Below are 6,000 nucleotides of genomic sequence, written 5' to 3' on the forward strand. Positions count from 1 at the left end.
CAACCGCGATGAAAGCCTGTGACTTTGTTTGTCTCGTTTCCTGCTCTTCCAATTATCACTCTTCTCACTCCTTAAACTCCCTGAAACTTTCCTTTTTTTCCCCGACACTTCTTTACTTTCTCTGTCTGTTAATTTCTCAGATTTTTTCGTCCCATCTATTTTTGGGATCTGTCCCTCTTTCTTTTTCTTTCTTTCTCCCGGCTCCGTCTCTTGATCTGCCGGCGTCGGGAAACGAACCGAAATGACTTTCAAAGAATCATTAACACCACTGCGGCTTCGCGGTGTGTGTTTAGCATAGTGACAATTACAAAGACTTATTCCATCATTTCATGCATTAGGATCTCAAGATTAATTTGCCAGATCTTTTTTTTTCTCGTTCTCCACGAGCGAAAAAAAGAAAAAAAAACCCCGCCGCAGTTTTGCAGCGTTTCCCTTTCCGGCCGTCGGTGAATTGTCTCAGATGCAATTTAAATGAAGTCATTTAAATGGAGATTAAAAGAAGTCAATTGGTGGTGGTCGGGTGGTTTGTGTGTGGATGTATAATTGTGTGTGCGGATGAGGGCGGTTGGTCACCATCAAGTCGAGTTTAGATGTAAAGGAGTGTCGGGAGTGGAGCAATAGCCCATAAATGTTAATTTGGTATGGCTAAAACCATTAAGGGGGGCGGGGGGGGGGGGGTTTGAAGCTTTATTTTGTGTGTGTGTGCTGTGATGTCTGCGGAACGTGGATTCGGCCATCTGGTCCTGATGAAAGCTCACTTCCCTGGCACTGTTAGCCCTGCGTTGGCGCTCAGGAGAAAGAGGTCAGCGGACGGCTCTACGTCATGCATCTGTCTTTGTAAAGCTTCATTGATCGGGGGGGGGGGGGGGGGGGGGGGGGGGGGTGAAGCATTATGAAGCAGCAGATTTAGGTCTAATCCTGTAGAGACTCCCTGTTAAGAAGTCAGTTTTGTATCTCGGTATATACTCTCTGTGTTGTGCGCTTACTTCATAATAACCCCTAAAGGAAGTGGGACTGGTCATTTTCAATATTTGTGTAGCAACATGTCAGGATCCCTTATTTTTTTGACCTCTTGACCTTGTACTTGACAGCGTGTAATCATCTCTCTACTCCCTCCACTCCCCCCCCCCCACCCCCCACCCACCACATGAATCTTCACTTTATCTCTGAGGGGCATCTTTCCCCCCCTCGATGGCAGACGTTACTCTGAAGAAGTGCACACAGTGTTTCAGGCAGAAATCCAATGTGCACAAAAACAAACACCATTGGAAACGGTGAAAAAAAAGAAGCATTTAAGGACGTCCCGGGGATTAGAGCGATGCTTATCGACGCCCCGTCGGATGGACAAACACTGACCCGGGGACGAGCAGCCAATTAGAAAGTTTCATTAGGGGGGGTGGATGGATGTGAAGTGCATGAAAGAAGACAAACATCTGGGAACTGTGGCCGTTTCTTCAAAGCACGGCAGTTGTGTTTGTGCATTTTCAGTCCATTTACTGCAAATGTATTGTTCCCATTCCTTTTTCCACCTGTGCTGCAACCTTGGGATTGGTGACTGCCTTTTCCTACCTTCCAGGCTTTCATTGATTTTACTTTATGTCAGTTTGGTATGTAGAAGTAAAAAACTCATCAATCATTAAAGCTGGAAAATGCTCGATTTGTCATAAATGGGCTCAAACCCGCACAAGACCTTTTAAATCATCAACCTGCTTTGTTGCTCCCACTCCAATAATCAATCACCCATCGATCCCACAGGAACCAGTGACATCGAACCCACAAACCATTTAGTTGCTATGGTTTCTCCTGCTGCTAATGCCCCCCCCCCCCCCCGCAGGATTCATGTTCAACCATTTGTGTCCTGTTCAGAAACACCGGATCAACCGGTTGACATCACAAATAAATAATTAGTCGGCTTTGTGACGAAAAAATACACAATTTAACACCCAGGCCCCCCCGATGATATGAGCAGACACAGCCAGATGTTGCCGGTGAATTGTTCCCCAGCTGGGAAAGCTGTACTGGGGAATATCCCCCCCCACCCCCTCCGCAATGTCATTGCGCGTGTTTCTCCCGGAGAATGTTGGAAATGTTGGACTCCAGGGAACGCTGGCCTACTTTGGGATCTGCGGTCCCCTTTTGTCTGCGTACAGTCAGGCACAGGCACGCACACAGGGACTAGCTGTGTTTTCAGTTGACACACATGCCGAGTTTAACATGCAATCATCACAACACTGTGTTTGTGCAGGAAAAAAACCCGCAGCCGTTTGCACAAATGCCGCTGAAGCCCCGAGTTGTGCGTCCTGTCCTTTCTCGTCTTTACTCGTCTGTCAACGCGCGGCCGTCTGTCCCACACGTTACACTTGTCTGGACAGAATGGGAAATAGTTCTGGACAAGCATCACGGCAGAGGGATAAAAAAAAAAACCCTCAGTGATGGAATGCAGCTTAAGGAGCGATGGGGACGTGTGCGTGGGTGGGTGGGAGTTGTGTGTGTGTGTGTGTGCTAGTTTAAGGACAAACATCTGTGTGTGTGTGGGTGACAGCAGAGTCTGGTGCGATTAATAACAAGTTCCATCACAGCTGCTGTCACTGGGTCGAAAAATAAGCAAAACGCTGCCGTGTCATTGTTTGGTAACGGTGAATAACAATGGCGGCGCAACGCCCCCCCCACCCCCCCCCCCCCAACACCCGTGACCGTGGCTGAGCGGCACATCAATCATGCGTCTCCGTGCACGTGACAAAGCTCAAGAAGGATTTCATATTCATTTCCACTTAATGCCCCAGGGCCCGTGGAATCAGAGACATCGCTGATATAATGGATGACGGCCCGTGGGCCAATCAGAGAGAAGCCTGATGCATATTTTCATGGTCAGATACCGGAGCATTCATCAAGCCAGGAAGCAGATATTGTCCTGCCGCGTGCGGGGGGGGGGGGCTACCATAATGAGGGATGGATGAGACATGGAGGCAGATGTGTGCCATCTGCTTCCGTTACAGCACGTGTGATTGTGTGTTTGTAGGTTATCGCAGCTCTCGGAAACACAATGTCAAGTTAAATGGCGATACTGCGGGGGGGGCGCAGTGTAAAAGTAGGCATCCATGTTGCTTTGTCTGTACTTCCTCTGCGTCATCTACCTGTGTCCTCACCCGGCTACACCGAATCCAAGAGCCTCCCAATCACCGCCTGCCGCTCACGTTGAGTCACGCGCCCACAATGAGCTGAGGGTCTCAAACCAGACAACGGCATTGAACCTCGGCGTCGGCCGCATTGTTCCCCGCAGCCGATCCACTTAATTAATCTCCTTGTGCCAAGGCGTCCTCGGATTTGCCTAATTTGCTTAATTAATTAAACAAATGATTTATTTGAGCTCATATTTCAAAGCGGGAGAAGTTCTTTGTGGCGCCCGCTGAGGCGTGTACTGTTTTGTTGTCGCCCTGAGATGCCTCCTTGAAGCATTACAAATAAATGGGCATTGGAGTGGGTGGGTGTCAATCATCGGGTTACAGCCGCGGCGGTAATGTACGTGCGGATACACTCCTTCAGAGGAGAAGTGGATCCCGCCGGCATTTAGATATGACATTAAATTGAGTAAATAACTGTCAGCGTGTTTTTATTAAAGGGGAAACAGAGGTGTGGTTGCATTGTTTCATCCAGGAGAAGGTAAACAGAAAAGTAGTTTATTAAGTGAGGGATTAGAGCTGTGCAGCCATGGTGAGGAAAGAAACAGGCCTTTATTCATGAGGTGACATCTGAGTGGGAGGTTGCAGACGTGCACCAAACTCAACTACCAGCTCAGTTCCAACCAATAACTAATGGTGGGAAGCAGCTTAGCACGATTTAATAATGCACAATCAGAAAAGAAAGCTGTTATGTGATCACAACAACAGTGTGTTGAAGTACTTACTAGACAAACTGAATGGAATCCAATAGAGCGCACACACTTATCAGTCCCCTGAATATGTCTGATGGTTTCCATCAGGATCCGTGCATCACACTCTGGGGAACTGGAGTTTAGGGTCGGTGGAAGTGTTAAAAGAAATGTCCCCATGTTAATGAAAGTGGAACATTTAATAGCTTCTTTCTTGGCCCCGTGTTCCGCATCCATTCACAGAGTTTCGAGGAAATCCGGTTGTGTAGTTTGTGCGTATTTCTGCTGAAAAACCCCCAAAAATACAGAAAGTCTTTCTTTGCAATTATTGAGTCATGAGTCAAAACGTCGGAACAAATTGAAAATTGACCTGAAGGTGCCACTAGAGGAAGAAACAGACGTTTGTGAGTGTTAAACTCTCCGGGGACCCTGAATGTCTGGAGAAGAGCTCTCGTCCAGTAACTGAAACAAACTGACCCCTCACACTGCGAAAATGCCTCATTCACACTTAATGTGGTTTTTTGCATTCATACAAAATGCCTCCCCCCCTCCCTCAGATTGAAACGTGGCCCATGTTGCACATACTAGTGCATCAAATGTCCAGGCAAGTCCCAAGGAGGTCCTAAAGTCTCCGCCCATGCCTGCTGACATTGGTTGGTCCATTGGTCAGTTTGATCTGAAGTGCAGAGACAATGAGACAGCAGAGGTGCACTGTAAAAACGAATGAATCCATGGATGTGTATCTAATGAAGGAGAAACGTATCGCCTCGCAAAAAAAAAAAGATTTGGCTTAATTTTCCGACTCAGTTTTCACATTAAAGTTTGATCACTGGGAAAATGGGTTTGATGATATTGTTAAAAATGCCTCTGGTATAATGCCTTTTTTTTTTTTTATTTGCCTCTTTTTTTTAGAAGCAATGGATTATGCTTTACCCACACGCCACACTAGGCTTTTCTCGTGAAAACAGATAATGATGTTGCAGTTATGAGGAAAAAAATGATTTTCATACCCCACCCCTGAGGGTGGCCTCCACAGCTGTCATTTGGAAGCCGGCTTACTCCACAGCTCTTTTCTGAATGCTAATTCCCTCTGCGTCAGTGTACAGCACTTTCCCTTGAAGCAACATGAAGCCCTATTTGAACAGAAATCATTAGATTTAAATTTAAAGTTAATAAACTGGCTTTAAAATCCAGGTTTCACTTCCCCCCCCCTCGCACTCGCACGACATCGCCGGCAACATTTTGTGTGGCATTTGGCACGGAGCTCGCAAATCCCCTTTCTGTTTTTATGTTCTTCCATAATGAGTGAAAAAATCAATACCTGCTTGATATGGGGAATAAAGAAATGGCCCCCGCCGCCCGTGGTGACGGCTTGACATTGCCAAATTGCTGTCAGAACTCGCAACCCGGGGGGAATGAGTGACAGCGGCATCGCGAATGGGCCGCGCGAGGTTAAATACCTCTGTGTGTTTTATAGGTGTCCGCACTCGGAACCTGTGTGTACCCCCCCCCCCCCCCCCCCCTCATCCATTCAGCCCCATGGTTTTGCACGGGGCATAGATCGTAAGCGCTGAATGATGCCGTTTAAAGTGGGCTCGCCGCTCGGGCCCCGCCGGTGTTTAACGAGGACAGATATTGACGGCAAGGTCAAGTGGCCGCGGACGGCAGTTTACATTAGGGGCCTGCTTAATGTGTGTGTCCGTGTGTGTGTGTGTGTGTGTGTGTGTTTGTGGTGTCTGGAGGGTGGATTGCTAAGGAACCGGCAGCTTCACAGGGCAGAGGCGGTGGGGTGGGTGGGCGGGCGGTACCGCAGGGATTCCGACATCGCGCGGCTGCAGGGGTCAGGCAGACATTTGTGGTGGGGGGGGGGGGGGCTGCGAGGAGCAGGAAGGGCAAACAGGAACCACGCGGAGACACGACGCCCCAGCGACCCGCGCTTTTGCCAATTTGCGAAATTAAACACATCCCCCCCAATCCCCAGCGCACCACACTGTTAACTGGCCCAATCCCCCCCCCCCCCCCCCCCCCCCCTTGCATGTAAAGTGAAGCCGACGTATCCTGCTGTTGCATGTGTGACATGTTTTGAATTGTGATGACACAGTGAGGAGGTGCACGATGATTACATCTCGCGG

At 48.5% G+C, this 6,000-nt stretch overlaps 1 protein-coding gene across 1 annotated transcript in view; it reads left to right on the forward strand.

Moving 5' to 3' along the window:
• Positions 1-6,000, forward strand: part of LOC133950059 (adhesion G protein-coupled receptor L3-like) — a 187,094-nt gene that overhangs the window by 52,581 nt on the left and 128,513 nt on the right. The window lies entirely within an intron of this gene.

Source organism: Platichthys flesus, chromosome 24 (genome assembly GCF_949316205.1).
Source record: "Platichthys flesus chromosome 24, fPlaFle2.1, whole genome shotgun sequence".
NCBI lineage: Eukaryota > Metazoa > Chordata > Actinopteri > Pleuronectiformes > Pleuronectidae > Platichthys > Platichthys flesus.